The sequence below is a fragment of the Lygodium microphyllum genome, chromosome 27 (genome assembly GCF_053477565.2).
Source record: "Lygodium microphyllum isolate KBCC chromosome 27, Lygodium_microphyllum_v1.1.10, whole genome shotgun sequence".
NCBI lineage: Eukaryota > Viridiplantae > Streptophyta > Polypodiopsida > Schizaeales > Lygodiaceae > Lygodium > Lygodium microphyllum.
In genome coordinates, this window is record NC_141161.1 from 9402594 (window position 1) to 9415188 (window position 12595).

Sequence of the window (12595 nt, forward strand, 5' to 3'; positions counted from 1 at the left end):
TACATGTATAAAGGGCACCAAACAAAAAGCCTAATAGAGAGCCTAACATCTACATAAATGTACACCACTAACACTCTCTCTCAAATAATGGGTGGTTAGTACAATAAATCATACAAATGATGGCGAGAGGAGCGATCACCATGTCCCATACCACGACAATGATTTTGCTAGAAACATGTAGCACCATAATACCTACAATAATGGTAAGGGATGGTAAAAAATGATGCCAGAAGTACCTAAACACACCATTAGAAATACTCCAAGACTCCTTAGTGTTTATCATACTCAAACCTTGATTATAGAAAGTGGAAATAGCTTACCTTTATCTTTGTCACTAATGCCCTACAGAAGCTCATCATGACCATGGATTCCCTACCTTCACTCAAACCACTGAAGTCCCCCCCCCCCCCCCCCCCCCCCCCCACACACACACACACATCGAACTCATCATGTGGGATCAAATTAGAAGAAAAACAATGCTTGCTATTCAAACCTTCCATCCTAGATGTGAAAGTTAAACCAACTCTAATATTTGAATCACCAAGAAAGACTCCGTCAACAACCATCGCATCATTTGAATGTATAATTGGCAAACAACATCCTGAGTACTGCCCTCTCCCAATCATCCCTCTCTAGCATGGGGATACATGAGGTGCATTACTCCACTATTGTCCGACAATGATATTGTTGTTGCATACCAAGTGATGTGTTGGAGTAGAATAGGTGTCCCAATAGAGGAGATTAAGCAATGTGAAAGCCTACATAGGCAACCCTACTAGGCAATAGTCTCGCTAGGCCATGCTATAGGAAGAGAATTCCCTCCACATGGAACCACCATGTGAGTGAGTCCAAAGGGTCAAGAGTTGATGGAGTTGCCATTTTCCTAGTAGCTGAACAAAACCAACCATGCCCCTCGAAAACATAGTGATCCTCTCTACATCGGTCATCATCATTGATTGAGCAACAAGATCACGATGGGAAAAGCATGAAACAATGCCATCGAGATGGTTGAGCCACGGGGCCACCAAAGCCACTAGAAAATAGATACTAAGAGAAGTTGATGAGACATACTGGAAACCACTAGCCTCCAAAGATGACTCTAGGAGCACTCGAGATGTGGAGTGAATTTGTCAAGATGGGAACACTATAAGGTAGAATGTGAAGGGCCTATAATTGCAAGCCAAAGACCATCCTCCCAACTTGAAAAGAGAGCCTCATAAGGACAAGGTGAGGCCATGATGAAGAAATTTCAAGCCATTAAGATAGAAAGGATTAGGGATATGTAAGATGATGATAAATAATAGAGAGAGTAAGTGATGGTCAACTATCCTAAACAATCAAAAGTTTCATAGTTCACAACATATTGTTGGGGGTAAAATTGTTGCCCTATATTTACTACACACATTGTAAATACACACCTATACACTCCAGGTGATGGGTTCCCATCATTGTCACTTTATGCTTTATCCTTTTAGTGACTTTTGAATAAGGGAAGGTTGGACACACATTATGACTATTGGAGTTCCCACATCTCTTCTGTCTGTCTCTGTCTCTGTCTTTCTCTCTCTCTCTCTCTCTCTCTCTCTCTCTCTCTCTCTCTCTCTCTCTCTCTCTCTCTCTCTCTCTCTCTCTCTCTCTCCATCCACTATAGCTCTTTCTTTTGCTTGTGTGCTATACCTTTCAATTGGTACTAGAGGGGGAATTTGAGGAGCTTCTTTATTCTTTGCTTTGGCCTAGATTCAGAACTTCAACTCAAGGTTTCATGGTAGCCATTGTCCGCCGCAGGTATGCATTGAGTCTTCCTTTGTCCTTGCATGTTCTAGCTTGCTCCAGGCATGTCATGGAGCTCCCTAGGGCTTACCTGAGACTTGTTGATTTCTTATTGAGTTGAGAAGTAGCCATTCTATCCATTTTGAGCGGATATAGAGCATGCTGCAGAAGTCATAGACAATTATTGTAGTTTGATATCACTTTTGTATTTTGTCTATAACTTGCATACGATATTGGATTCAGGTGTTCTATAGTTAGAAAATGAATAGTACATATTTGAGTGCTCACAGACTTAAGTATTCAGTTCTCTGTCTTACACAAAATAGAATAATTTTGGTTTGTATAGCAAGCATTTGATTGGTTTATGCTCTACTGATGCTTATTGAAAATGTTTGCAATGCTCGGATGATGCACTAATGCTCCAAAAAGTCTTTTGGATTGATTAGAGCTTGGTTAGCTTAGTCATTGAAATGTTTATTACCTTAATAACAATTTGGGCAGGAAGCATACAATAGTGAGCTTCATGCTTTGAATGCCTATTGTGTCTACATGGTATTTGAGGTATGCTATTGTTAGGAGATTAGTCAGTTCATGACTGAGTCTATGCATGTGGTACAACAGGATGGGCACCATAGACATTTTAGGCATTTTATTTACCAGCATTTATTGTGATTTGGCATTATTTGTAGCCAGTCGACCAACATTTAATGTTGGCCAACCAATCATAATTTATGGCATTTATTTGGCCTATATATTTTCAGGCTTCCTTCTCCACAGTCATTTTTCATTCATTACTTGACAGTTCTTGGGGAGAGGGAGCAAGTGCCATTGCCCCCATAGTCGGTGACTCACATTGCTTCTGTACTGTCTCATGTCTTGGTATATGGATTCCATTTCCCAAGCATACATATGAGTTCTCATCTATATTGTCTTCTCTCTTTCTTTTCTTTTCTCTTTTGTCTTTGTGTTCAACAGTTTATTTCAACATGTTTATGGTTCCATTGTTGCACCACTTCTGACATGGTATTAGATTTCAAGATCGGTGCTCTTGCTGTGTTTTCTTGTTGTTTTCACGATTGTTTTCACCCTTGCTAATCAGGTGGCTGCTGCTGATCCAACCAGGAGACCTGTTGTACCTATGTTTTTGGTTGACATTAGCTTCCGTACAGCCTGCATATTTATTTCAGCCGGCATTTTGGTGTCTCTTTGCATCTCCTCCTAGGGCTGGGCCGCTTGCATTATCAAGCCATTTTTGTTGTTTTTGGTAGTTTTTGAGTGTTTTTTGACTTTTTGCAATAGCTTTTGTCTTGTTTTGGTCAGCTTTTGGTGAATATTGTATGTGAATTCTCATTTTTTGCAATCTATACTCTTGTTTTGAATGTGTTCCCTCTCCAAATACCTTCTTTTCTCTACTTCTCCCTTTTAAATCCTCTACAGAGATGGCCCCTCCATGCACATCCACTGATAACAAGCTCCATGGATGTGATTATCACACATGGAGTGCAGTGATGAAGGCATGGTTCATCTAGAAGCGCTTATGGTACGTGGTTTGCAGACCTATTACATGTCATCAACAGCATTCTCTTGCTCTAAGCAGCTGATTTTGATGAAGACAGCCATGAGGAAGCAGTGCTTACATGGGATTCGAATGATGCTCGTGCTTACTCGGCCTTACTTCGGTGTATTTCTAAAGAAGTCCTATTGTCGGTCACCTCTTGCAGGACAACTTGAGACATATGGTCGAAGTTGCAGTTGATGTATGAGGCTCCTTCTACCATGAGGGCTGCTACTCTCTATGGTGAACTCCAGCAAAAAAATGAAGTTCGAACCCAAAGATACGATCCAATCATTCCTACTTCGAGTTACCTAGATCCAAGACCAGCTTCAAACTATGCAGTCTGCCTTATTAGAAGCACATCTTGTTGGTACGGTACTCTACAAGCTTCCTCTAGATTTTGATGGAGCGGTGAATGTTTTACGGGCACAGACATATACGACTCCTATCAATTTTCTTCATATGTCCTCAAATGTTGCTTGAGCATGAGGAGACTTTGCAACTACTACAAGGGAGGCTTCCATCACATTATGGAGGTTCAGGTGAGGCTCTTGTATCTTCAGAGAGGGGTTCGAAGATGAAGAAGTCGAAGGCCTAGTGTTACTACTGTGTCAAGAAGGGCCATTTGTAGAAGGAATGCAAAGAGTTAGCAGCTTCCAAGAAGAAGAACAAGGCACAGAAGATGAAGTAGAATTTGGACTCCTCTGATGAGTCATCATTTGCCTCAGCTTCCGACTCAGATCCTCCAGCCGGCCAAGGTGAAGTCCAAAGCATGGAAGGGATCCGGTTCTTTGGATCATGGGAAGGGTTTGGTGGCCCCTTCCTCAACTTCTTTCTAGAGGTGGTGATGAGGTCATCCCTCACAACTCTCAAGCGCCAGAGAGGGAGTGTGAGAGGGTGGTGAGATGGAGTAGCGCCGCCTCATCTATATTTCTATACAAATGCACAAGATCCAGAGAGAGGAATGTCCTTGACGCATCTACTAAAGTCTAGCAAGTTCAAATCCTGGAGTTGGGATTGACATCTAGGTTCATGATAAGCTGGTTATTTTACAAAGAGCAGGTGGCTTTCGTCTAAAGCTCATATGAGGGGACACTTTGGCGGTCTGGCCGAAGGAGGGAGATTCATGGTCATTTATGCACTATGGCATTGGTGATAGGATGGTCACGTGTGCTACATCAGAGGCATCGTTGATGGAAATGAGAGTTTCTATGATTCTTCTCTATTTTCAAGAGTTGGTACAATCGACATTGACATTAGGTTCTCATCGAGGCACCTTGGTGGTGGCTTGCACACCCATTACTTGGGTATCCATGGATCTACTTTGATGGACATTGCTATATGTACTATGATGAGACATTATCATTGTATATTGTATTGTTTCAGATTACCCATAATCTAAGAGAGGGTGTTAGCAAATTAGTCAATTCATGGCTAAGTCTATGCATGTGGTACAATAGGTTGGGCACCAAAGATATTTTAGGCATTTTATTTTCTAGCATTTATTGTGATTTGGCATTATTTGTAGCCAGTCAACTAGCATTTAATGTTGTTCGACTAGTCATATTTTATGGCATTTATTTGGCCTATATATTCTCAGGCTCCCTTTTCCACAGTCATTATTCATTCATTACCTGACATTCCTTGGGGAGACGAAGCAGGTGCCAGTGCCCCCATAGTCGGTGACTCACATTCCTTCTGTATTGTCTCATGTCTTGCTATATGGATTCCATTTCCCAAGCATACATCTGAGTTATCATCTGTATTATGTTATCTCTTTCTTTTCTTTTCTCTTTTGTCTTTTGTGTTTAGGAGTTTATTTCGGCACATGTTTATGCTTCCATTGATGCACCACTTCTGACAGCTATATGTCAATGGTGATATCTAGCAATGATGCATGAGCTTGAGTGTGGTTATGAAATTCTTTGGAACTTGGACTCGAGCTACATTTGATGTACTTTCCATTGATTTGAGCTTCCATGCTTACTCACTTATGAGTATTGAAGCTTCATTGGACACTTATGCTCCCGGATGTATTCGTGATATGCTTGGGCTTCCTAGATGCTTTGATATATATGTGTTCATCTTTGCTCACTCAGTTTGCATTCCAGATTTCCTTTTCATGGGAAACGCTTGTACCTACTTGGTAAAGCTTGATTCTTTGAGATAGTGGGACTCTTGGTTCATGTATATGCTCTCACGTATGCTATTAGATATAATGACTCTTGCTTGTTGTGACTAATTTGATTCCATATGCTTTGGATAATGGCACATACCTTTTTTAGTGGTTTTTCAATTATGTATATGCTTATAGGATGTATGGTTTATTGACACTTTGAGTTTGTGACAGTCTGTGGTAGCAATGGTCTATGCTTAGTCATTACTAGTTGCATTCTTTGTATCCCAGTTGCTACTCCGATATTCATGGTGGAAGCTTTTTTTTTGGCCATTTTCACACAATTGGATTGATATATACTATTGTATTTATTTTATCATTGTTGTAATTATCATTTTTAGCATTGCCTTGGAGAGTAAACATTGTATTTTGGCAGTCTATTGCTTGCAATTTGTGGACATCTCTATACTTTGGTATTATTACCCTTGGCAATCATTTACAATAGCCCATTTCCTTGGATTTTGTATTGCTGTACTATCATTATGAATGGTTCTTTGAATGATAATGTTATTTTAATATTGAAAAGCTTGATGGCACAAATTTCACCTATTGGAAGATGTAGATATAGTAGGTAATAGTCTAAGAGAAGTAAGTTAAACTATTGAAAACCAAGAGTGTAAATCCTAAAGGAATGGATCAAGATGATTGGAATGAGTTGGATTATGTAAATTCATCCTTATATTGTCATTGTCTAAATAGGTTTACTTCAATGTTGTTGCACTTGAGGATAATGCCTGGCAGTTATGGGAAAATATATGCAATCTTTATGACAAGCAAAGTCCTACATCATAGATGTATTGGGTTGAAACATCTCATAGACCTTTACATGAAGGAAGAGACTAATATGTCTACACATTTGAATGAATTTCATTAAATTTTCAACCAAATTACTTCATAGGGCATTGAGTTCAAGGATAACCTACCGCCCTTGTCCTTGCTTGTGACACTTTCTGAGTCATGAAACACTTTTTGTACAGCCATGTATGCTAATATGCTTAAGGATGGCTTGAAACTCTAGGATGTTGAGAGTGCTTTACTCATGGAGGAAATAAACAGAAAGAATGTGGATGTCTCCCGTACTTCTCATGCATTGACTGTTGGAGTAGACACGACAATAAGAATAGTAATGACCATAGTCATAGAGACTCAGAGAGGTCTTAGTCTCACAAGCAATCTCATAGTAAGTCCTATGGTCATAAGTCCTCTCTGACATGTCATTATTGTGGGAAATAGGGTCATATTCGGCCATAGCATCATAAGATACATGATGATAAGTGCAAAGAGAAAGGCAAAGACAAAGTGCAGGAAAAGTTTGATGATCACAAAATTGTCCCTAGTAAGTCTAGTGTAAAGATTGAAGAGATAAATATAATGCAGTGTGAGTCAAATGATGAGTATACTTAGAAGCTTCCTCTCTTGATACTTCTCAATCGATGGATGCTTCAGCTATATATTCTTAGTGTTGGTTGCTTGATTCTTGGGCTTCTTTTCATGTTATCCTACATAGGGACTGGTTTTAATCATATCGCAATATGACATGTTCTGTTAGATTGGAAAATGACTTGGCATGGACGTTATTGGTATAATGTACGTCATACAATGGCTTTGACCAAAATCCTTCTATCTACTAGATAGATAGTTGGATGATGGAGGCTATTTTGTATCCGTTGGTGATTTCACATGGAAGATTATCCATGGAAATCTTGTCTTTGCTTGAGATGCTAAGGCTGGCAGTCATTATCATTGCCTTGGAAACATGCCCTTAAAGGGAATGAAAATGCTTCACTCTTGCTTCCACTTGTGTGCTTAGAGATAAAGGCAATGCCCTATATTTACTACACAAATATTGTGACTCCACACATGTATATGATAGGTAGTAGGCTCCTGTCATTATCACTTTATTCTTTATTCTTTATTCTTTCAGTGACTATTGAATAAGGGAAGGTTGGTCACACATTGTGACTATTGGAATTTTTGCATCTTGTGTGTGTCTCTCTCTTGCTCTTTTTCTCCATCTACCATAGCTCTTTCTTTACTCTTGCTTTCGTTTATATGCTTCCACTCGAGCTCTACCTTTCAACACATAGTTCACACACACGAGCACGATAAAAACAAAGACATGGAAGTAGTAGTATATAATCACAACAACCAACACCATCCTAGACCCTCTTCATAGTTGAAAACACAAAAATGCAAAACACAAAACCCAAAATGCCAAAGTGTGCATATGATCAAGTTAAGAAAAATTCAAGTTTACTATAGTTTAGACCAATCACCTAGCAAACAAAAGATCCTAGAGAGGAACCATATATTATAAGATTGATATCACCCAAAATAGAAATAGGTTTCCAGCAAGCAAATGAATGGCTACAAATGAAAGACGTAGTTATAGAAAGCTTTAGTAGTGAAAATACACTCGTAGCAAAATATGTTATGTAACATAGAAACTTTTCACCTAAGATGTAGTAGATCTCTAAGAAGAATATCACAATAATTTGAGAATAAAAAATGAAATGACAATGCAATAGGTCTCCAAGTGAGAAGCATTACTTCCTTATTGCAAAACCTTTATACCATGTGATGACCCAACTCTTGAAAAGACAACATATAAGTGTCCATGTGTAAACATATTGACTTTAAGTAAAGTCCCACACTAGATAATGTTTGACCTTGGGACTTTATTATTATCATTGCAAGTATTAGTCAAATATCAAATTGTCTACACCTCATGGTTGGTAAATGGAAGAGAATCCTGTTAGGAATGGAAGTGACTCTTGGAATAAACACCATGTTACCAATGTTAGTCCTTAGAAACATTTTTGGAGCTATGACTTTTTGATAGAATCCTTTGCACATTAATCTTGTCCCCCATGTTACACCTTACAAGAAGGAATGCATTCATTCATGGAAGCAATACTACATGAGAGATAGAGACATGCATACACTAAACTTTTAAATGCTATGAATACAATTCAGGTGGTGCTTTCTTTTTGGGCAGGCCAAGGAGGTTAGCAAAAACCTTTTTTGGAAGTGTTTCCTTGCACAACTGCATTGTGACTAGTGAATTGCATTGGATACTACTTTGTGTAGGGTAGTGGCCTTACTTTTGCCAAATGGGATATCCATCTCACTCAAATCATGAACTATCTCTAGATTTGAAGAGTCCATCAACTTGGAACACTCACATTTGGAGTGAACATGCTAAGTTGTTAAGATAATCAAGCTTGGTCTTCTAAGATGCTCATGCCATGCATCATCATGCTTTGGGCCAATGGGTATAAGTTTAAGGGACATAGTGCTATATATAAGTTCTTTTTGGGTGGAAATTTCCACAAATTATATAGTTGTTCCTAATGGTTGAAGTGTGCATGTGTAGAGAGTGCATGTACAAAGCACTAGCAAGAGTGAACTTAAAGGATGAGAGAAAGTAAGTAGAGAGAGAGCCGAGGGGGGGGGGGGAGGGCATGAAAAGTAGATAAGTATCTATCGTTCTACAACTCTTTGAATTCATGCATGTCTATATTTAGGGTAATAGACTTATGAATTTGGATTTATGTATATATGTTTAGGATTATTTATGTTTAGTTTATAGATTATGAATAGCAAGTTTGAGACGTTTTATTCTTTGGGGATGATATAATTTTGTGTGCTAAAATGCAATTTGTAGAACGTGTACATTGGAGTTGAAACGATGGAGTGAGGAGTGCATATATATATATATATATATATATATATATCTCATGACATTCTCAATAAATGTTATTGTGAATTACAATGTCACACATTCAATTATTTATGTAAGGCCATGTAATAAAATAGATTATTGTCTTATTATATTAGCTTCAATCAATATGATATTATCCTTTTATTAGAGACCACGTCGTCTTACACATTTGCAAGGGTATATTAGAGTTAACAAGATCTATCCCCGAATACAATCATAGGCCTAGAACCGATGCTCATAGGTTGAAAATAATGAATAATAAGGGTAATTGAAGTACCCATAGAAACTTTCTTCTCTCTCTCTCTCTCTCTCTCTCTCTCTCTCTCTCTATATATATATATATATATATATATATATATATATATATATATATATATATATATATATATATATATATATATATATATATATATATATATATAGAGCTTATGACTCTACATCCCACCACTTTCTCTCAACTAGTATTATAGTATCATCATTGGGACCTCATGATTGGAGCATGGAGTGTGAGGAGTCAATGCCCTTTCCAAGTTAGAGTGAATGCATACCATGAGACCCATGCCTGTTGTCCAAATCTAAGAGGTGTACAAATCCTACTATTGATCTCCTTGATTTAAGTAACATAAGTGCTTCAATTAAGGGATCCATTGAGGCTCAATTTGGGGGCTACCATAGCCTAATTTCAAAGTATTTTGATTGCCAATAGAGGTGGAAATAAGTCAAATCAGTTTGTTTTTCGAATTCCTCAAGAAGAGAATTGGTTGTTGTATTGGTGCATTCAGGCATGGGGCCACTTAGGTTGTTTTTTGAGAAGTAGAGATCAATTTATTTTAAGCACACAGGGAGCTTATTGGAGAAGCATATGGACTACTTTTCTTTATTAAAGATAGAGAGAAGGTTTGAATTTTTGCATAGTTTATGGCTTGATCGTAAGGGGGTTAGCACTCAAAATCACTTTGTTTTCTACAAAAGGACGATATCATGAATATAGTTCATCAAGTATATGCTATTCTATCAAAACCGTATGCCAAACCTAATCAATGGTGTGGCCAAATTAGTAATAATAGCCACTTTTGGCCAGCTAATATCTCTCAAATGTTGTATGATTGGAGTTTGAGTTGAGTTATAAATTTGTAGCCAACAAAGTCAACATCCTTACAAAATCTTGTCATCAGTTGATTCCTCACTAAAAAGATATTCTATATGCAAATATCCCTTCTATGCATAAATTTCAAGTTGATACCCCACTAGAAAGATATTATCTCTACGATTAGCCCTAGTCATGCATAAATTTGAAGTATAATATCTACTACCAACTTTTATACAAAGCCATCTATCCAAATAATGTAAATATACAATGAGAGTAATCTAAGTGAGTTGCAAATGAGCTTCTGTCAATCTTACTAGCAAAATATCAAGGAGTGAGAAGTGACTCCATTCTTCTTCTTTTGAAGCATGTACCACTATGTATTTCTCAACTATTGTAAAATTATTGAATAATATGAGTTTTTTTATTGTGGTCTCTTTGTTTCAATCAATTTATTTGTGTTCATTGGTATTTCAATTCTCTTTTATTTACTAGACCACATCTAAGATCAATTCTATAGTGGTTTGTAGGCAATGTTAGTTGATTTATTGCATTAATAGAGATTAGTACTTGACATTGAAAAATCATAGAGCGGACCTTCTAAAAAAACCTCAAGATGCTGAGCAACTTGAACTCATAGAAAGAAACTAAGTGATTTGATTCAAATATCTAAAGTCTAACACATTGAAGAAGAACCAAATAAGCTAATGAAGGTTGGAGTTCTTGATGAAGTTGGTGGCATCTTCTCTCGATAAATTTCATTGTCATTGAGGTAGGATCCAAGACGTGTCCACTTGAAAAAGTGGCATATCGATGTTGATAAATTTTACATTTCTCTCAATATCAATGTGGGTTTAATGTTTTTGCATCCATGGACTTGAAGTGGGTCTCCTCTTAATTATGTCTTCTCCATGTCTAATATTTTGTCTCTTGCCACTATTTGCCTTACATTCAATTGATAAAGCTTTGAGAGCAACATATTTTTTATTTTGACTTGACACATTAAAATAATTTTCAATTATATGAACTTTCTTAACATTTTACCTTGTATTGTAACTCATATCCCCCACACAATAATTATAGCAATATTGATGTTATGTGATGTAGAGGCAAGACTCTTGTGGTGTATATGGAGTTTTTAAATGTCTAATAGCTATTTGTACAAAAATAGGGTTGGCAACACAATGTTTTGTTTATTCATATACATGTCAAGGGTATTTGGCTATAACACATTGTTGGTGGGCTTTTGAACAAGCCACTCATAGAAGTTTGGCTATAAAACATTGTTGGTTGGCAACACAATGTTTTGTTTATTCATATACATGTCAAGGGTATTTGGCTATAACACATTGTTGGTGGGCTTTTGAACAAGCCACTCATAGAAGTTTGGATTATATTGAGATAAATCATAGGCATCAAGAAGTTGTGGTGTCATAGCTACGAATGATATGTATAAATTTAAGTCTTGTATCACATATTCTTAGCATATTCTATTTGCAACATGCAACTCTTTCTCTAAGAGCAGTTTAAGTAGCAAGTGTTGCAAGAGTTTTCCAAGTAATGTGAAGCCTGGTACAATTGCAAGCATGTGTAGGGAAGTCAGAGCTATATACATTGGGTCATTTACGAAATTCCATATAGCTTGTCTTTTCTTAGTGTGAGGTTTTCTTGGAGACTGTTATGCTACCTAAAGTTTGTGGCAAAAGGTCTTCAATGCCACCACTTGTTGTAGCAACAAGTTAGGTCACTACAGAGTGAAGTGCAACAAGTGCAAGTTCAACAGCCTTATTACAGTTGAAAGCTACATTAGGAGTGTGGGTGAGCTAATCAAGAGGGATAGTTACATGGGCTAGAAGGTGAAAGTGTTGTTCATGCCATCAAATTTTCCCTAAAAATTGTAGCACTGTAGTCGAAGAATCGAGAATAGGTCCTACATAATGGTAGCTACCTTGTTGGGGTCCATGGCAATGCATCATTGAAGATTATGTGACCCAACAATACACAACCTTGCAAAGACACCGCGTAGGATTCAGACTTAGATTAACTTATTGGCATCTAGTGAAATATAGCCAAAGATGTAACTAGAGAGCCCCCTTGCAAGCCTCAATGGCTGCAACATACTCAGCCTCGATAGTAGAGAGGGCCGTGCATTTTTTCACCTTGAACATCCAAGAAACAACATCTCCAGAAACAGTAAAGACATAGCTAGAGGTGGACTTCCTATTGTCTGCATGTCCTACATGATCAGAGTTAGTGTACCCCATGACGCCTATATCCTAGCCA